Raw genomic sequence first — 21,599 nt, 5'->3', positions numbered from 1 at the left:
TAGACTTCAGGCCCCCAGATTAGGTAGAGAAAAATCAGCAAAGTTAACTGTTGCCTGATTGTTCAGCCAGCAACTTCTGCTGGAGAGACGTGTGTGTAGATACCGGGTGAGTTCCGTGTTGGGTTCTGCAAGCGTTTATTGCACTTGCACATCAATAGCAGGTATATGGGTGAGGTATCGGAGGCAGTTGTTATTTGTGGACCATTAATCCAGTAGAAAGTACAATCTTCAGTAGAGAAGAAAATAAAATTATAGCTAACGGTACTTTACACTTAAGAGTAACTGAACTTCTGAGAAGCCTCATTAATTCATCCATTTAAAGTGAACAATTCTTTTTCCCTTGAATTCTGCTAATAGTCAAAGTGCACAGGTTCAGTTAAAAATATAACATAGTTCACACCACTGATGTGTCTCAGGGCACAGGATCAGAAAATTGATGTTCCCCTCTTAAATATTGATGATGGCTGTAATGTCTTCCTCCCACCCACCCCCAAAAATTAGCAAGTAGGGTTATGCAAAATTCTGTTATGTCATAAGGGTATACAAATTGGAGTAGCACGCTTACATTTTGTACAGCATACGGGTTTGTTTAGAAAGCAAGGAATTAGCAGGTAGGTTGCCAATCCTTGTCAGTGAATTAACCTCTGGCTGCTCTTGAACTTTAGATGCTGAAATAATTTTCAAAAAGGTAAAGTGGAATAGTGTAACTGAACTTTCCATTGTTGCCGACTGTCTTAGTGCTCTAGAATTCAGCCAGTGATGGACTGGGACAGTAAATTAACATCCAGTACTGTATTCCTTTCTTGATTAATACATGTGCTGATAGCAGAAGGAATGATTTATCTTCTAGAATCTCTTCCAAAGCTGAAATTGGAAAAAAAGGAATTTGTTGATGAGAATCCTATTATTTTTCATAATGACTGGCTGCCCAATATCAGTGCATGCATTCAGTCTGTCAATGATTGAGGTGCACAACAAATGCCCTGGTTTGATCTCCAGTCTGTGCTGAATTAGCTGATATCACTTCAAGTGGCAGTAAGGCTCTGTAGTTGGCCTCTGTATCGTAGACTGAGTGAAAAATCAACTAAGGTTACCACTCCTGATCACTATCCAATGACCCCTCCCTACTGTAAATGCACATGTATTGGGAGAGGACAGGATCAGGTTTGGCATAATACCTCCAACCCACACTCAGATCTGAGGATTCAACACTTAGGTACTTGTGCCTGTGGAACTGTAGCCAGCAGAAAGAAGATAATAAAGGGAGAAAATAAGAATCACAGACTGATCATTATATAGTGAGCAAATTTCAGTTTCACAATCTAACCTCCACAGTTTCACTGCCTATCCAATGTTTAGGTAAATACGTAGGGTAGATAGCTTAATCTATGAAAATGTGCGCTCCAGTTCTGTGCAACATTTTCTTTGGCTTTAGTAAGTGTTTAGTTAGGCTGCTTTGTTTCAACAAACTGGGATAATTTTGTCTTATTTTGCTGGGCAGTTACCTTGCCGACCTGCCCAGGTAAGTGATAAACATTTGTAGAACTCATTTACACACCCTGGTTTAAAACGGTTACAACACTGCAATCGGGCTGCCCTGTATCATCAGTCAATGCATTCCTTCATTCAAAAAACTTTCTAATTCGCTTGTTGACATTTGTGGATTTCTTTCTGTTCATTTTTTTAAAAAAACAAAGTTCCTTCACTCAGCTATTTAGTCTTTAAACAGACTTCAAAAGATTTTTGTCCCCTTTTATATTCCCTGTAAGAATCAGAAGTGCCAAAACTAAATCTGCAGGTCTTATGAACTTCAGTGTATTTTTGAAAGTGGTTACCTCACATCTTTTCAGTATGTACAGAGCACTGGTAAGTTTCAATATACTTGTCCTGCCAGGACAACATTTTCCATTATGGCTTTGGGCTGAGGAGTCTTAGTGAGGAGACAGACTTGTATCTGATAAATGCATTCAAATGACATGACCAGAATTCTTCAGAAACCAGACTGTCTAATCTTCAAATTCAGTTCTGAAAGCTACAGTGGCCTAACTACTCTTCCTAAAAGTGGTTAAAGAATAAATCCAGGGTTGTGATTATGTCTTAGCACTGTACTGTTTAATTGGTAAGTTGAGCTGTAAGAACGTATGGGGTCTACCAATGGCAACTTTAGGTTTGACTGTGTGTGTTAGGAATTGATCTTAAAGAGGGAAGTACTTCCTTTTTAAATTCCACCTAAAGGAAGACATTGCTTTTTTTTATCCAACTGCTTTTCCTTCAGTTATCCAAATTATAGTTGCTTCGTGGGGGGTTTGTACAGAGAATTTTAGCATGATCTCTGTTCCAGTTCTCTTACTATAGGTCACTTTTTTAAAATTTGTTTTACTTTGCTACTTTACTGCTAGCTGGCTTGCAAGCTGGGGGGAATGTGATTTACTTTGGATCAATAGGGATTGATTTTGCAAGTGTTGGCTTTATAAGTGTTCTGTTACTGGTTTCTCATTGCGGGTAAAATGTGTACAACAAACTGTGATGTCCCTCTCGTTATACAGCATTCGTTTTCAAACCGTCTTCTAATTACCTGGCTTACTTTTAAAGATTTTGTGTAATGTATTCAGCTGATGTTTCTGAACTAAAACAATCTGGTTTGTTTTGAAGTATACATTTCACAGAACTCAGTGCTGCTTAAAGTTGTGTGTTTGCGGTGCCTAGTTTGGTTCAAGGATCTTTTATCCCAGATTTCATTCAAAATTCGACCCCTGGTTAATGAATGAATATTTTTGAGGATAAGAATCTAATCATCCATGAAGTGAACAAGCCGCCTCTGTCAACCACTAAACACTCCAGAGGGGCCAGCCCACCAATCTATTGTGCATGTGACTATTGCCTGTATACAGGAAGGGAAAAGTTTAAACATTGTTTCCTGCTGATTTTTGAGAAAATTGTATAGACCGAGAATTATGCCGTGCTTCCCAATTCCATTTGTTTTGTGGGTCGGTGTACGTAATTTTAAGAGGATGCATCCTCCCACTTGAAAATAGTACACGTTAAAATCTAATTTATGTTCAATGTTTCCATTAGAGAAGTAGACTAGACTTATGAAAGACAATAAATGGGAATATAATTGCAATCATGCCATTATAAGAAGTGGGTTGGAATCAGGAACAGAATGCATTTGTGAAACAAATTAGAAAAGGCAAAGTTCCCACAAACCTGTTTCGTGTATTATTTAAAGGGGAACTTACACCCAAATTGTTTTTCCTTATTTTTTTAAAAAAGGCCATTTATGCTTCTGTTACCAAAATATACTGTGTTTTGAGGCAAATTGCGTCTTGAGTGCACTTTGGGGGGAAATGTGATTCCATTTAAAAGTGCCTGGGGGAAAAAATGAACTTTAATTTAAAAAAAAGTTATGAAACCAGTTTCATCTACTGAGGCGTAGAAGGTTAAAGAAACGCACTGTGATTAGAATCATGGAGTTCAGTTTTGTGTTGGGATCTTAGTTTTCTGTGTTGTGCTCCTGCATAGTTCTCCTATGGGATTGTATATGCCTATGCCTTTAAATAAATACATGTATGCTGTTATTGTTAAGGCACTGGTACATATTGGTGTATGTCACTATATCAGGTTTATAATGTGTCTAATGCACTTGTTCCCTTTTGTGAAGCCCGTGGGCATCTTGTGCTACTGGTTGTGGGTTAGAAAAATAAATCACTGTAATGTAAGAAACTGATCTGGCTTATTAAAACAAAGTGAAATATCACCAGTAGCACGAGTACTATACTGATTGTTTTTAAGCTTTTTTTTAAAAAAAGAGGGTTTTGCAGAGCAAATGATGTGGACTGAATGTATAATTTAATCAAATGTTGCAGAAGTTATTGAAGTGGCAATTGTTACATGTAAATTAGCAGCAAAATGTTATACTGTTTTTTGTCTGAGGCAAATGAACCAAGGAGAGCTATTTCTCTTGTTATTTAAGATTAGTACAGACTGTGTTTTATGATGGAATGCTTTTGTTAGGAAATACCTGGGTTTTGCTATAGCTGTGGCGCTTGATCATGAAGTGAAAATGGCTTGTTCACTCTCAGCAGTCTGTCAGTGCATATTTTTAACTTTAAGAAAAAAAATCCATTGTAAATAAATGGCACTTTACATTAAGCTGGCGAACTTTTGTTCTTATGCTTACAACCAATTAAAACTAGTTAAATGCTTGGTGAACTGTTATTGAAGCATTTCCTTTTATTTGTTCACCACCTTAAATATCTCCGTGTTGCACTTCACTGTAAAGTAGATGCTTAAAATTGCAAGGCAAGATAAAAATCTATGCCATGGCTGTCTACAAAATACAGCCACTGCACTTACAGTAAAGCCAGTGAAGTGCTTTTGAGACGTGTTCCCAATGTGAAACGTTGTTGTGTCAAAAGCAAAGATTTTATAGGGTTATTTATTATTTGGGATGTGAAAGAAATCGGCTCCGATTCAGAAACTCGAGTAAGATCTAAAGATAAGATTGTAACTTGGATTTCTGATTTGATGCCCTTGCCGATTTATCTGGAACAAGAAGTCACCTTTTCAAAAGCTGCCTCATATCAAACCACTTGATTTACCTTGTTCTGGGATCTTTCCCTTCACCCCCACCAATACATACACAGCTGTGTATGTAGAAGCAGGTTAATATTTGTGTCGTTTGAAGGATGAATCTAGAGCAGATTGGCTGCTGAATTTGCCTTTTATCAATTTACATATTCTGTATTATACATGTTCATTATTTACAATGTGTCCTTTTTATTCATTGTCAATGGATTTTGGTTCCAGCCACCTTATGATTTAGGTGAATGTTGAGACCACCATTGGCGGTTGGGCTTTCAGCTTTTCTGCCCCCACCCTTTGGAACTCCATCCCACAATCCTTCCCTTCGGTTGTCTCCTTCAAGGCGTCTCAAGACCTTCCTCTTCGACCACACTTTTGGTCACCCTCCTACATCCACCCTCCCTGTCCTCTGCCCCTTTTGATCCAAACCCCCAAACCAGGTGCACATTCTTGACTGTCCAGCGCTTTGGGATGTACTCCTGAAGTGAAAGCACAATATAAATGCTATTTGTTGTTGAGTTATTATTTTCCTAGCCCACTTGCCTTTTCATAGGAACGCAGTTTTTTTCCCCCAATATTTAGATTTAGATTTCCTGCCTCAAATTTTTCGCAAATCTAAGTTAATTGACTAACTTGTCACATTGGTTCTTGAATGCTGCCTGCATAACTTAGCTGCCATGTTTGTCTCTATAACACTCACCTAACATTCCTAATTTATCTTACTTTCTAAGCACTTTTGAGATGTTTCTTTTACATGTAAGGCTGTATAAATGTAAGCAGCCATTATTGCTCTGTGGCACAGCCAAACTAAGGTCTTGCCTTCCCACTCTGATGGTTTAGATGTTTGTTAAAGATCCTAAGACATTATTTCAGAGTAGGGAGTGTCCGGGCAATATTACTCACGTGTACAAATTTACCAAAAACAACTGAATTGGGTCACTTATCTCATTGCTATTTATGGTGTATTGCTGCAATACTTCAACCGCCAGTATTTATTTACATAACAGCCCATTACACTTTAAAGTAATTCACTGTGTGAGGTGTTACGAAACGTGTTGACATGAAGGCACTATTTCAAATGCAAATATATTTTAATTTTGACTTTGTAACACACTTCCAAGATATTAGTGGAGAAACAGAAGATTTAAGTTCTGTGGCTTGAAATTTTTGCAATCCTGGAATTAGGATTACAACGATTCCAGTTCCTTTTGAATAACACATTCTAATGTAATAGATTAAGTATTTAGCCAGAAGCTTCAGCTGCAAGGATAGGCTTCCATTTCCCGGGAACCCAAGTGAGTTCTCCACCGTGCCTTTAAAGAGAGCCTTCATAGATCTTCATTTGCAGATTCCTTCAAGGATAAACATCAGTCGCAGTTCAATCTGCTCTGAAAGCTTTTGCCTTGCACATTCTTGGCACTCTGCTTTGGGTTGTAGCCTGGAAACTCAGATTATTCTGTGAAGTATCCTTCAAAGTTTTTTTTTGGATAGTCACAGCCGTCAGATCTGTAGGTTGAAATCTTCCATAAATTGTATGCGTCTGTTTTATGCCAACCCCATCACCCCCTTAGTCTTTGAGCCTTTCCCTCTACCATTAGTTCATACTGTAATATACCAATAGTTCCAGGGAAGAGTTGGTCAAACATCATTTCAATATCTGAACATAGACCCATTTCAGACCTCTGGCACAGCCATTTCAAAGTAAAACTACCCAGTCCATCTAGTAACAATAAATCTGATATTTTGATCACTGATGGAATAAGCATTGCACTTGAGTACTTCATTCATGTGTAGAGAGAGAATCTTGCTTTTGGATACAAGACCTTTCTTCACACCAAGTCTCTTCTACAGGATTACCAATTTGGAGCTCCTGGTCTCTCTCCCCTCTGTCTACCATCTCTCGCCCCTCTGCCTACCTCCCCACCATCGGTGGTCAGGCCTTCAGCGTCTCTGCCCCCACCCTTTGGAACTCAATCCCAGTCTTTACCTAATCCTCTCCCTTGCTTCCTTCAAGGCCCATCCCAAGACCCTCCTCTTCGACCGCGTCTTTGAGTCACCTTCCTACCGCCACCCTCCCTGCCCTCCACCCCATGTGCTCCCAATATCCTCGGGTTCAAATCCAACTGTCCAGCGCCTTGGGACATCCTCCCGACATAAAAGGTGCTGTGTAAGTAATTTGTTGTTGATATCAGAGCTAAACCAGTTAAAAGTAAAATCAAAATGTTTCCTAATGCAAAGGGTGGTGATAATGTGCAGTGCGTTGCTGCAAAAGGTCTTAAATACAGAATAGATCAGGATTCTTCAAAAATTAAATATATACTTGTGGAGTAAATATACTCTGAGGCACTAGTGGATGTGAAGAGCGAGCTGTTGCTGTTTTAAGGTTATTAAGCGATATGGAGAAAAGGCAGGGAAAAGGGGTAATAAATTTCCTATGATCTCATTAAATGACAGAAGCGATAATGGCAGATTGGATTCCTGTTCCATAGGAGAAAGAAAAACAGGTTGGAAGGCAGTAAGATAATAACACACCACCATGTGTTTCTTGCTCACCCTGCGGTTGACGTCGGCATTTCTCTCGGGAACAGTGGTGTACACAGTTTAGAAGGGTGGTGGTTTTTCACTATTAATTAACTTTAATAACCTGTTAGATCAAAAAATTGTTTTGTTGTTCAGCAAAATAATCCCATAATTGCCTTTTATCATCAGTGTCTTATGTTCTTATTGTCAGTAGACATGGAACAGATGATAACAATAATAATAATAATAATAATCCTTGCATTTGATATAGTGCTTTTCACGTCGGGAGGACGTCCCAAAGCGCTTCATGAATCAATTAAACTGATCAGATCATTGAGAATCGGCAACTGACAGAAAGGTACTTTACATTTACATTGACTTTAATGTGACATTGTTGCTGAGATTTCTTCAGTCCCTTCAGCATATTATAAATACATTTTAAAATTCTTTTTGGTAAGGAATATATGCGCAGTACACTGAATTGGCTTGTTTTAGCAGCACAGCTTTAAATGTAACTCTGAAACCGGGAAGTGTCATAAGAAACCTAACTAAGCACTTCTAGCAGGATTGCACAAATACATATGTTGATGATTGTAACTGTGCTAATTCGATTTAACCCATTTCCTGGAGACCTGATGGCTTTGAGGGCAGAGTGGGCATTGCTGACATCTGAAACCAGGAAGGGAATTAATTTAAGATCATCAAAGCCCCAACCATTTATTTAATCATTCTGATTTAAGCACTTGATCGTTGAAAACCCACTGTATTTGTTAGTGGATTTTAATGATTTGTTCATGTTTACGCTGTGTACACAGAAGCTGTCAGAACTGTGTGTGGCAGACAGCTACCCACCCATCACATGGACTAACAGTTGTATAGGGAATCAAGTACATATACCATCCTGTCTGGGTGGGTCTGGGAGCATTCCCTCCTCAAGCAGAACTTGGAAACAAGTTTCAGTAATAAATGCTCTCGTGAGCAGACATTTCCTGCACTATATTTTCCTTTTAGTAATGTGGACTTGCTTCTCTATGAGCACACACACAGAAAATATTTTAAGACGAGTATGGAAACTATGATAAGTTTCAATATTTTTCTTGGTGTGTGTGTGTGTGCACGGCAACATTTTATCCCAGGATGTTTCTCCTAGGAATTGTTGATATGGCACTAAGTAAGTGAGTCCAAGAGTCACAACCATATTATGCGATTGATTCTTGGTCTCATTCATCTCCAAAATTAATAGATCGCATTTTTTTAATCACAAAATTATAATAATAATCCTTGCATTAGTTATAGCACTTTAAATAAACAATAAGTGAAAATAATTCAGTTTCACTTAAGCACCATAGGAAAACAGCTTAACAGACAAATATTCTTGGGATTGCGGCAGACTGGTCCTTATGCCTCTCTGTATGCCACTATAGGTCATTATGCTCTGTTTTCCTTCAGAGAAAAATAGCCCACCTCCACCACTACCTCGGCCCCCAGTCCTCTCCGGTACAGGCTCCGTTATACCACTGTTCCAAACATTGCTTGGTGCACTGGCTCCCCATCCCCCAGCAGACTGGATCCAAGCCTTGACCCTCCCTACCCATCCGACCCTTCTATCATGGACCCTCCCTCTGCTCAAACACTGGCCTACTTCATATCTGCTCCACCCCACCATAGTTTTCAGTGACTCTGTCCTGCTCCGCAGTCCCTCCTCCATCCCCCCCACCCCCCCTTCAAAGCCTCCTTTATTAACTTATCTCTTCACCTTCACTTTATCACCTCCCCTCCCCATCAAGTTCTGAAGCAATTGTGTGATCACTTTGAGACATCCTCACAATGTGAAAGGCACTATATAAATGTTATTGTTATTATTGTGGTGTGTGACATATAACAATAATAATTATCTTGCACCTGATGCAGTGCATTAGCACATCAAAATGTTTCAAACTACTTCACAGGGCTTCTCTGTGAAGTTAGTGACTATGTATTTGTAGACAAGCGTGACAGCCAATTTTGCATATAGTGGTAACCCAAGAAACAACCATGAAGTGAATGATCATGTTTTTTAATGAGGCTTTGTATTTATAAAAAAGGGAATAACAAAAGAGGGATATAATATTGAGAAGTATGTTGGCCCTAACACTCCGAGAAACTCCCTTCTGTTTCTGAACTAGAGGTGGGACCTTGGTTTAACTTCATCTGAAGGTTAGTTAGACAAGTTTTTATTCAACTTTAGGTTAGTAGTTAGCATAGATTATAAAGATATACTCCAGTTATATTTCCCAGCCACTCCCTGTTGAAATTGACTTTCCTCAGAGTAGGAACAGCTTCTGATTTTCCTATCATGCAAATATGTTCTGTAAATATTTACATTAGTGAACAAAATACTACTGGTGACTAGTCGGTGATCCTCATCTCCTCTCTTCCTTGTCGTTGGAGAAAAGAGATGTGCTAAAATCCCTCTTCCTATCAATAATGTAAATCTTTTTATAAAGCCTGTTCCTGTCCAAGACTTGCTACCTGGAGAGGCTCTCTGACAACTTATGACATTGCCGTCCAAAATGTCTTCCTTCATCTGACAGGCAATCTTCTCGTGCAGTCACCAAGTTGCCCCATCTTTACTGCAACTTGTCTTTTTCTTTTCAATCAATAATCCTGCATCCTAGCTCCTCTGAAATTTATCCTCTCGTGTCTCTCCTAAAATATAAACCCAATAACCTGCGCGTATTGTACTTTTCATGTACAATGAAAGTGTCAAAGATGAGGAGCGCTGGGCAGGAGAAAGAAGGGAGAATTAAAGTCTTTGCCCAAATGTTTGTATTTTTAGGAAGGTTTTGGAGGCAGTGAGAGAGGAAATGAGGCAAAGAGGTTTTGAAAGAGAGTTCCAAGGTGTAGGAGTAAGATGCTGTGACTGAGAAATGAGCAATGAATCAGAACAGTGGGTGGTAAAGACAGGGTGGCTGGGTTGAAGGAGTTTGCACAGCTAAGTGAGACTGTGAAGCAATTTGAAGGTCAGGACCAAGAACTTAGTTGATCCCCTGGGCTACTGTCCTTCGTACTTTTCCTCCTCCCCACATTTCGACCACAAAATATAGTGTCAATTCACTTTACAGTATATTCTATGATGCGCTTTGAGATGTCTCGAAGATGTGATAAGGCGCTATATCAAATGCAAGGATTATTATTATTGCTTTCCATTCTCCTGCCAATGAAGCATTCTCACAGTCCTGCACCAGAGTGTCAACCGAGACTAAACCCAAAGAGATGGGCTTGGATCTAACTGTAGGATTTTGTACCGATTCAAATGTTTGCAAACCCTGCTTTTGTGAAATGTAAGTACCATTATCATCTCATTTCCTAGAAATGTAAATATGTCTGATAAGGAAATATTTCACCTCTCCACCCTGGCAGATAAGACACTTTCTGGAAAAACTCCTGTACCTGAGTAGGTATTCAAAACAATGCATACTTGACTGAAGGTTAGATAAATAATTTACTCCACCCTCTTTGTTCGTCAGTATTCTTTGAGAGATTTGAACTGCAAAGCTTTCAAAGAAGCTAGAAGCTCTCCAGTAACTCACTCAAGCAGCCATGTTTCATGTGTGATCTCTATGGTGAGCATTCCTGATCGTGATGCTCATCCCGTCTTCCCCTATCACTCATGCATGCAGATTTCCAGCAGGGGTCACTGAACAGCCACCAGGAACGGGAAGCCTGGCCAGTTTCCACCCAGCCTGGGAACTCTCGTGCAAGTTGTACTTCTTACCATTGTCATCGCAGTTCTAATTCGGTTGTTACCATTTCCACCTGTTCGTTCCCTGATGGATCAGTGTGTGAAACACTGTCACGGGAGGGAGGAGTACAGAGCAGGAAATTCCAGTGTTGAATTCTGATCTATTTCTGAGTTAAGCACTGTAACCTTAAAATTGATCTGCTAGGAGATAGGGGATCAGTGGAGTGGATGATGTTGATGAGCCAAATACAGAGTTAAAACTACACCTACAAATGAAAATAAGCAATATTTGTGTCCTCCCCTCTTAGGCGTCTCTTCAAAACTGAAGAGCCCATTTTTGTCTTAATTGCATTGTTCATTCCTTATTTTATGGGGATCATCCTTGAGCTCTCCTCTACACTACCTCTAAAGTCTGGGCAACTCCCTTATGTCACCAACAACCAGAATTGTATCTTGGTGTGGTCTGACCAAAGCCATATGAAATGTTGGGCAGGTTTCCTTGCTCCACATGCCTGTCTGGCTAGCAGTGGGTGGAGGCCCGGGTGTTGGTTAATTCGCGGATCACTTTTTCGGGGATAATAATCCTTTTTAAAAATAAATACAATGGCGATTTGGTCGCTCAATCCATGACTGTTTGTGGGACACTATTGTGCACAATTGGCTGCCATGTTTCGCCCACAAATAGTCAATTCACTTTACAGTATATTCTGTAAAGCGTTTTGAGACATGATCTTTGCTGCTTCCGCTGATTTCACTGTTCCTTATCCTCACCTTCAAATGTCTCTCACAGCCTTGCCTTAGTAAAACTCTGCGATCTGCAGTTTTATTACCCAGGCCACTCCTTCCCCTTTGGCAAATCTGGCTTGCTTCATGCCCCCAACCCACTCCACCCTATCATCAGTGAGCCAGCTGTCAGCCAAAACCCCTCCACCTAATCCCCTTCCTCTCTGCTTTAAACCGTCTAACCATCTAAAGACCAATCTGCACCTACACCCTACACATCTCCCCTCCCTGCTTGTTCTGCCATCAATCTCTTTGTCAAATGCTTTGAGACATTCTCTCAACTTGAAATATAGTAATAATAATCCTTGTATTTGATATAGCACACTAACACTTCTGAGGTGACCTAAAGCACTTCACAGAATATATTGTAAAGTGAATTGACTGTATTTTGCGGGTGCAATAACAACAAACAAAAGTGCAAACATTTATATAAGTGCAAAAACAGCTTGTAAGACCGGATTGGAATTTGTTTTCGTTTTCAATTTGAAAATAGGCTCAAACATCTTCTGGCTGGGGCGGGACATCACCATAGTGAAGAGCTGCCAGGATCTGCTGTTTGCAACACAAGTTGTCAGGAAGTCCCACCCTTAGACTGATTCTCCTAGATGATTGGCTCCGAATGATGCCGATCACTAATACCTGTCCTTACGTGACCTTAAGAGCGTAAAGAGAAACGGGGAAACGCACAAAACCAATTATGTGGGTGGATTACGCCCTCAAAACTTTTTGAAACTGCTCATGATTTCTCAACTTTGGGAGCTATGCATCTGCTTAAAACAGCGGGTAAGTTGGTTTCTTACATCGGTGTTTGTACAAAAGTAGGGAGACCATATTCTGTAAAGCAAATCTGGAGACATGTACATAATTTTTTTAAACTCGCCACAATTCTTGTTGCTGGCAGTATTGGATAAGCTAGTTGGCTGTGTTTCTTTGGTGAGTGTAATGTCTTAGAATTTGATTGTGCTTGCTCAGTTTGTTGATGAACTCAAGACACGGCAAATTTGGTCAAGGACCCAATACCGTTTGACTGTCCGCGGAACTGTGTATCAAAATGCTTTATGAAGCAGCGATACGATGTAGGACTGTAAATGAAGTTCCTATCCTCATCGAGTGCCATTGAGTGAGTGCGGGGGTGGGACAGAAGAAAAGCTTTAGCATTTCGGAAAGTTGGCATGTGGACATGGAAGGCGAACAGGTTCAAACTTGATTGAGATTCCTCCTCTCCATCCCCACCCTCAATGTCTCCTTTAACAACTTAAAATTCACCACTTGGACCAGGTCTGAGAATCCACGAGGGACCCATCAATCCATTTCCCCAACAGGTGTCAGTGCTGTCAGGAGAATCCTGGAGAATGGGATGGGGGAGGGGTAAGAGAGAGAACCAAATTCATCAATGCCCTGACAGTAGATAACCTGGTTGAGAAATCATGGAAGAAGGGAAGAAGTCCTCAAGGTAGAGAACAATACCAATAACTTTGAATTAAATAAATTTATCAATTCCTGAAGTCCTGGATGGTGACTTGAAATTATAACATTACATCTAGTCCTGAAACAGATGGGGCTGAAATGAAGTCGAGACATAACTGAAATAGAGATAATTTGTGCTGTGTTAACTTTGGATTTATTAAGATAGATGCATGGATGAGCATTTGGCTTTTTCACAGAACATAGGAAAGCCATTCGACCCATTGTATCGGTGCAGGGTCAACTACTCAAATACCCTCCCCATTGATCTCCCCTGCTCCAATGTTCACAAAATTCAGCTAAACTCATGCCCTGATTACCAAAGTCCTTGTCAAACTCCATTGGTTCCCTGCCACATTGATTACACAATCCTCACTCTTGTATTTAAATCCCTTCATGCCTTGGCATCCCACCTATCTCTCTCCAAACTGTCCTCTCCCTGTACTACTACCTGCTGCCTCCGCTCGACTGGCTCCAGCTTCCTCCTTGTCCCCCCGGACCCTCCCCCGCATACTTTGCCACTACGTTCTGGAGCTGTGGAACTCCTTCCCTCAATCCCTTCGCCTTGCCCTCCCTCTCTCTCCCCCCATTTCAGGTCGCGCTTGAAGACCTTCCTCTTTGAACATGCCTACCGTCACCTTCCTGCGGTTTGGCATTCGGCTCCGCCACTGTTCAGCGTTCTGAGATGCTGTCCGGCATGAAGGGCGCCATATAAATCCAAGTTGTTGTCTTTTAATATAACTCCTTTCAGTCCTATTTATCAGTCCTTTTCTCTCATTCCTGTAATTGACTAAAGCAGTTTAATGATATATGTTCAGCAACACCTTTAAGGAAGAAAGGGATCACACCCATCACACCAGTCCTTACCATGCTCCTTTGACTCCCAATCACTGAATGGAGCAATTTCAAGATCCTTTCATTCGTCTTCAAATCACTTAATTCTCCTGGCCTGTTTACCCTCCGCTTTACCACCCACTGCCTCCGTTCCAGCCTACTATTTGTCCCTCACACTCTCCGTTCCATCAGAAGTGGCTGTGCCTTCAGCAACTACGCCTCAAATTCTCTCCCTCAATCCCTCTGCCTTGCCCTCTCCCTTACCACCTTCAAATCTTCCCTGAAGACCCTCATTTTTGATCATGCTTACAACAACAACAACAACAAGATTCCATTTATAAAGCGCCTTTCACGTCAGGAGGACAGTCACCTACCCCCCCCCCCCTCCCTCCCCCGTTGGCTCATTGTCAGACTCTGCGTGAAGGGCGCTATATAAATGCAAATTGTTGTTGATAGATATCTAGTTATGATTGGGATTGAAAGGATACTTATGGACAAAGATGCAAGGAATAATACTCCTTGCACTTGATATCATTTGCAGTCGTCCGATGCTGCCTTGTGTAAAGGGCGCTTATATAAATGCAGGTTGTTGTCATAGATCATGTTGTCAAAACAGAATTGACAACCCCCTCTCCCCGTCCTCGGCTACAGTTCTGCAGGTAGCCGGATCTTACCCAACCGGTCATCATTCATGTGTGAATAAAGACCGCCAGTGGCATCGGTCTGCGCAAGAGCAGCTATTCTTCCTTTTTGCTTTAAAAAAAATAACAGCAGCAACAACAACTCGCTGACAGTTTACTTGAAACCTTCCCCTTCCCCCAAACTCAGCTCAGCGCTGCGCGGTGACAGGGTTTGTGCCGTACCTCCCCGGGGACTCACAAGCCAGAGACGTCAACATCCAGACAATGTGAAGACTGCAACAGGGCAGTGCCCCTTTAAGACTCATTCCAATGGCTTTAAGTCAGAGGGGACTTTTGGGGGGTGAGGGGGAGAGGGTGGAGGGGGAGAGGGATGCACAACACAGGGAGACTCACTGACTGCTGCAGGAGAGAAAGGCCTTTGCATTCTAGGGCACGAGCAGCTCCCATACCCTATCTTTGGGGGGAGCAGGAAACAGAGAGGGGGGAAGGGGGGCGGTGTGGTGAGGGGGGGGGGTGGGGGGTGTAGGAGAGTCTGGGAGGGGCTAGGACCCCGGCAGTGGGAGGGTACAGCTTTAAGAGGGGGGAGGGCCTGCCCGAACCAGGAAGGGAGTCAGTCACATACGGGCTACTGGTAGATAGTAACAGTGAGAGGGAGGGAGGGAGGGAGTGTGGGGTGACACATCCATAACCCGGGACTGAACCCAACCGTACCAGACGCCGGACCCCCACCAGGGCCACCACCAGCGGCAGGTAAACCCCTCAAACCTTACACCTTTACCTTTTTCCCCCCCAAAAAAACCCGCCCCGGGTGTGAGGCCGGGGCACGCCGTTCGCCGCACGCTGCTGTGCGGAAATCCAGGCGCCGGCCGGCTTCTCCCTCCCTCTCGCTCGCTGTGCCTCGACTGTCCTCCTTTACCACTGGTCTATTTGCTTACGTTTTTTTTTGCCGCCACCCCCCCTTCTTCTCCTTCGACTCGGGAGCGGGAGAGCGCATGCGCTGGCGCGGTGGGCGCTGGGACTTGGCGTCTTTCCCGCCCGCTGGTCTCGGTAGCGGCAGTGGGGGGCGGACTGCAGTTCCCATAGTGCAGCACGCGGACGTTTGGGGGGGGGTCAGAGAGCGAGCGCGAACGTACGCGTGCGCAGACTTCCTCCTGGCTGGCTCGCACTGTCGCCCAGGAACGCGCATGCGCATCGTCGTCCGCCGGCCGATGATGCTGTTGAGCCGCTCTCGCGCGCGGGACTCGGTTGCTCCCCTCCCCCCCCTCTCTCTCTCCCTTCTCTTTTTCAAACCCCAACCGTCGTGCGGGGCGCGAGCGCCCAAGCGAGTGATGGACGCGGGGCGCCGACCAATCAGGGAGTGAGGGGTTGGGGGTGGGGGGGGGGTGGACAGGGCAGAGGGGGCGCGCGGCGAAAGGGGCGGGAATGAATTGGTGGCCGTTGGAGCCGGGGTGAGTCTGCGCACGCGCGCTTCGGCCGAAGGCCACACGAAGCCGCTGAGCGATTGCTGGTGTTTTGAGCGGGAGGAGGGGGGCGGTTATGTGGGCTGAGGGGCATCGCCTCCCCCCTCCTGCCTGGCTGCCATTAGCCGCTCCGAAATGTCCTTCCAAGAGCTTGAAATGGCAGCGGCCGAGGGGCTCGAGGGGAGGGAAGAGGCGGGGGAGGGGGTATGTGGGTGGAGGGGTATTGCCTCCCCTCTTCCTCACCGAATAAACCGCTCTGAAATCCCCTTCAAGAGAGCCTTAAATGGCATCAAAAGCAATTCCTTTTTTTTTAACCTTTATATATATATATATATATTAAAAAAAGCGGTGAACACACCGGACTGGTTTGGGGGTTTCTGTTGGATGGCGGTGAGAGATCAGAGAGGAAGCCTCTGGGGGTGGTGGGGGGGGGTCTGTGACTGTCCTCTCCACCCTTCCCAGTGACCTTCACTAAGTTGTGATGCCCTCTCAGGCTTTGTTCACTACAGCCTCTCCCCCCCCCCCCCCCCCCCACTCTCCCTCGCCAACCAAGGTCCTGAATAGGCAAACCCTGTGGGGTTCAGGAGGAGAAGGGCTCTCTTTAAATTTGAATTGACTTTCGTGTGGACCTTTTACAACATTTACATGTAAATGGGATGTGGTTTTTTTTAATGACTTAAGTTTGGAGGGGTTGGGGCCGCCACTTGCAGAGTCGCAGCACCCCCCCCCCCCCTCTTGCAATGTTATTTTGAATATATAGTCAAATCAGGTTGGTACAGGATCTTTGTGGGCTCCCGAAGTAACTCCTAATAATAATAATCCTTGCATTTGATGTAGCGCTTTTCACGTCGGGAGGACGGCCCAAAGCGCTTCACAGAAGACATTGTAAGGTGAATTGACTGTATATTTGTGGGCGAACGCGGCAGCCAACGGTTAAACACTGGCCTCTCGTTTGATGTTGAAAGGCATTTGGATGAATGATACATTTAGAAACTGTTCAGTTTTTAAAAGATGCGCATTTTGAAATGCCCTTTAAATTGATGCAGTTTAATGGACTTTTAATCTTCAGTGGAGATTTATATAGCTTAAAGAATGAGTTGCAGCCTTGGCTGCTCACTTAAAAATCGAGTTACTGCAGTATATCAATCGTGTTTGCTTCGGTTAGCTACGGGACAAAATAGTTCATTATTTTTGTGGATACCCATCCGATTTAATATTGCGTTTATGCCAGGTACAAGCAATCTTTTTGGAAACAGTTTCTATCAAAGTATGATGATGATGATAATCCTTGCATTTGATAGAGCGCCTAATCACGTTAAGAAGTCTCAAAGCTCTTCGTAGAATATACTGTAAAGTGAATTGACTGTATATTTTGTGGGCAAAACACGGCAGGCAATTGCGCCCAGGGGTATCCCACAAACAGTCATCGATTGAAGTGACCAAATTTATTATGATGTAGGATGATGAAAGAGGAGAAGGTGGCCAACAGCAGAGGTGGTTCTTAAGGCATGTATTGAAGGCAGAGGAATAGAGGTCAGAAACTCTGGTATAGAGTTCCAGGGAGTGTGGGCAGTATTGCTGAAAGCTCAGTAACAATGGTGCGCTTGAATCAGGCGGGAGACATTATACAGGCCAGTGTGGCTGAGTAGAGGGACGGGTAGGGAAGCAGGAGGTTGCAGAAGTAGGATGGGGAATTGCCATGGATGAATTTGAAGGTGAGGAGGATTCTCAATTCGATCCGCTGAGGGATTAAGTTAACTCAGGGAGCCGATGGGATTGATGGGCTGCGGAGCCTGGAGCAGGAGAGGAAACGGGCTGCAGAGTTCTGGATAGTCTGCAGCATGTGTAGAGAGAAGATGGGGTTCTGGTGAGCAGGATGTTGGAAGAATCAAGCCTGGATGTACAGCAGGCATGCTTGAGGGTGCCTAGAAGGAGAGGTAATGGTAGAGGTGGGTAATGTGGTGGAGTTGAGGGAAACTCAAATGAGTCCTCCTAGTGTAAGTTATAACTGTGTTTACCAAAGTTGTGATTAGTTTGAGTGCATTGTTTTAAGTTGTCGAGGATGTGATAATAAGGAAAAGAGTACTCAGGAAAGGAACTTGGAAAGTGAGCCAGGTTTATAAGTTTTGTTATTTTAAAGCGCTCAGATGTTATGCTATGTGAATGGCGCTGTATAAATAGAGGTTGTTTAGCTAATTCGTTTTTTACTGATTGACAATGTATATTATAGTGTGTAACATAGCAAACTAGACTGTAGGGGAAAGTACTTATTCTTCCATTGAATGTTCCAAAGCTTTTATTTTAGTAGATTTACAATAATAATTCTTGGCTGAAGAGGCATTTGCTGCACTCAATGAGGATTTTATCTAACTGGAATCAGACATGTTATGCTGACATTGGATAGATACCTGACTTTAGGGTAATTTGTTTTGCAGACCAATCTACTGCAATAGTATTCTATTCATTTCCTTCTGCACCTGTAGTTGAATGAACGGTTACAATTTGCAAACTGGAAACATAGGCCCCCACCTATGTGTGGCAAGAAAGCATAGTAGTTAACCTTGCGATATCCAAGTATCTGTATGTCACTTGAGCTGTGGAAACACATCATCTATGTAATCTTGCAAGTTTTTTTTAAAGTATGCATTATTCTATAGAACATTCTTGGCCAAAATGTTGGCTGGACATTCATGGTGATAGTACAAGGTGACCAAAACGTCTTTAATTTTTCAGCTACCCAATTATCTAAAAAAATCATCATTTCTTTAAGACTCATTAGACATTGTAATGGTATCGGGACTTTTTAGTCACCCTGTACAGCTAAGCCTTTTTATCTGCATAAGTAAGCTAAAATAGCTGGATTTAATGTATTTGCCGGTATTAGTGGAATAGTTTATGCATTTATAACTGTCATAGAGCTGTAAAACCCAAATTCATTCACTCTGCAATGAGAAAATTGTAGCTGTAAAAGTATATTTTACAGTAGACATTTTGTCTTTTAAAACTTAACTCATTTATGTACAGCAGAGGCTTTGAAAATGAAACATGTTGAAGCATTGAAAAGGCCTAGAAATCTAGAGGTAGGCTTTCATAACTTCTGAACACTACCAGCCTACTTCTAAATAGTCGTATTTAGCTTGATAGTTTCTTCACTTAAATAGCACTGTCTACCAACTCAATCCAAGGCTAGCTGACTACCTGGGAATGATGGGCCTAAGTGACAAGTTGGCCTTATCAGTGGGATGTCTTGGTAGTGTTGTCCTGGTTGAACTGAAGACTGTCTATTTTTCTGATTATTTGATTAATGAAAAAAACATCACGAGGATTAATTGATGCCTGAGAGTTTGTAGTAGCCCAGTAGCTGAGTGTCCTACTAAGACTGCACCAAATCCGAAAGGGTCATTAAATCATAATAATAATAATCACAAATTAACTGTTGAGATATTTTCCGCATTGGCTTTTTGTTTCCAAATTGACATTTCAAAAATAATACTAGTGTTTCCTTGTCTGTCCAAGGCATTAATGGACTTGGAAGGGATAAACAGTCACAAGCAAATAAATATTTCTTATTTCTGACCCTCCCCCCATCAGCACTAGTAGGGATTCCCCCCACACACGCACACACACACTCCCCCACATATTGGGGGAGAAAATCTGAGATTATTTCCCTGCGCCACTTTTGCAGAACCTCTTTAATGTTACCTTGGAGGACATTTGCAGAAATTTGAAGAGATCCATCTGATTGTGCTTTGCAATTTAGAAATGGTCTTTTGGGTAGAGAAGAAATTATAAATGGAGAAGAAAATAGAAGTCTTTGTTCATTACAGCCTCTCCCCCCCCCCCCCCCCCCCCCCACCTCGCCTCTCCCTTGCCAACCAAGGTGAAGTTGGAGATACTCAACTATATTTTACTTAATTGGGACGGTGAATACGAAACTACCAGCTGCCACCACCCAGGCAGTACAACATGTGGTTGAAAGATTTTGTATCCAGAAATCAGGCTGTAATGATGCTAATCCTTGCATTTGATGTAGCGCCTTATCACATTGTTGAGATGTCTCAAAGCGCTTCACAGTGGACATGCTTAGTCGCTGTAAAGTGGATTGACAGTGTATTTTGTGGGCGAACATAGCAGCCAATTTTACAAAGGGCCGCTTAAAGGCCTGTGCTCTAGTTGGGACATTTTGGAAGATCAAGTACTTAAACTGCAGTAACTGCATTCTTCCATGAATTGCTAGCCATTGTGATCCACTTCCAGAGTGGAGATCCCACGGGCAGACATAATAATAATAATAATAATAATAATCCTTGCATTTGATATAGCGCTTTTCACGTCGGGAGGACGTCCCAAAGCGCTTCACAGAACACACTGTAAAGTGAATTGACTGTATATTTGTGGGCGAACGCGGCAGCCAATTGCGCACAGCAATGTCCCACAAACAGTCGTGGATTGAAAATGACCAATTTATTATTGTTTTGGTTTTGGAGGGATTATTATTAGGCTCTGTGTGGAGTAAGGAAACTTGCCCAAGGTTTCGCCCTCTGCCTGGAATTGAACTCAGGTCTCTAGCTTGCAAAGCGAGTGCTCAACCACTGAGCTACAGGACTCCACTTGTACTCTGGTAAAGCCCCTATTGCAGCACAGATCCTTTAGTAAGGAATTTCATTCAGAAATGCTACAATTTGTACCCTGTTAATGTTTCTCCAAGATTGGCAACCTATGTATTTTATTTCCTTCTTCCCACCTATCTCTGAAGGAACTGCCTGAGTATGGTTATGTGGGGGCCAGCTGTGCCATTTTTCTTTTATTAGCCTAAAGACGCAGAGTACAGGATTTTTAATGGTTTTATGGAGCAGACTGTTTGCCACGACACAAGAAAAAAATCTTTTTCTTTAAATAGTACCATTGCATCTTTAACTTCCACAAGCAAGAGAGGACGTAGTTTTAATATTTTATTCGATGGACAGAATTTCTGTCAATGCATTGCTCCTGCTATGTATGCAGTGGCGTTAGTCTGAGTTCAAATCCCAACGTGGGACTTGGAGCCCACAACCTAAGTGGATAAGGACCTCTGCGCAGCTGGCCATATCAAACTGGGCAAAATGATGTGATCCTTCAGATTGGTCAGATCAATGGATGTAGTAGAGCTGCATTCCAAAAAGGTAAAAGTAAGTTTTTCTGGTAGAGTTTACTTAGAGCTGCAAATTGCTGCAGTGTTTCTTAACTAGCAAGACCATAAGAATTGATTAAATCCTAACAACTGCCTTAAACAATGTTGTACACAGTGCATTGAATAGTCTCTGTAAACTGAGGACAAAACCTTGTTCTACTCCTCCATGGGTCATGTGGTTATTTTATTGTAAGATTGTCACAAACTGGTGATCTGTCTTCTTTGAGTTACATGATTCTAGCCCCGTAGGCAAGTTGGGGGTTGAGCCTCTCCTTGGCAAAGGAAAAACGAATATTGGCGCAGCTAAGAATCTCTCCAGCTAAGAAATATGCAGCAATTCTTGTAACTGGTCCTTTCAGCTCTTGACCGGATACATTCCTCACCAGTCCCCATGTTGGTATCAGTGGGGCTGTGTATTT

The 21,599-nt window shown here is 42.6% G+C and overlaps 1 protein-coding gene and 1 long non-coding RNA gene across 4 annotated transcripts in view; one reads left to right on the top strand and one right to left on the bottom strand.

The window, feature by feature from the left end:
• Positions 1-5,656: 5,656 nt before the first annotated feature.
• On the bottom strand, positions 5,657-15,369 carry LOC121850538. The gene is made up of 2 exons (XR_006085640.1): positions 15,329-15,369; positions 5,657-6,090 (listed from the first exon to the last, which is right to left on the bottom strand). It is a non-coding gene; the product is annotated as an uncharacterized LOC121850538 (long non-coding RNA).
• LOC103183531 (zinc finger and BTB domain-containing protein 7A) overlaps positions 12,316-21,599 on the top strand; it is a 62,361-nt gene continuing 53,077 nt past the window's right edge. The window contains exon 1 of one of the 3 annotated variants that reach the window (XM_042342681.1): positions 12,316-12,394. The gene's annotated coding sequence lies outside the window, so the exon portion shown is untranslated. Of the gene's footprint in view, positions 12,395-15,204; positions 15,301-15,979; positions 15,999-21,599 lie in introns of those variants that run through there. The other 2 variants (XM_042342680.1, XM_007901081.2) reach the window with 2 other exon arrangements.

Source organism: Callorhinchus milii, unplaced genomic scaffold (assembly GCF_018977255.1).
Source record: "Callorhinchus milii isolate IMCB2004 unplaced genomic scaffold, IMCB_Cmil_1.0 Scaffold21, whole genome shotgun sequence".
Classification (NCBI taxonomy): domain Eukaryota; kingdom Metazoa; phylum Chordata; class Chondrichthyes; order Chimaeriformes; family Callorhinchidae; genus Callorhinchus; species Callorhinchus milii.
Note: the sequence above shows the minus strand (reverse complement) of the source record. Positions and strands in the feature narration are given on the sequence as shown.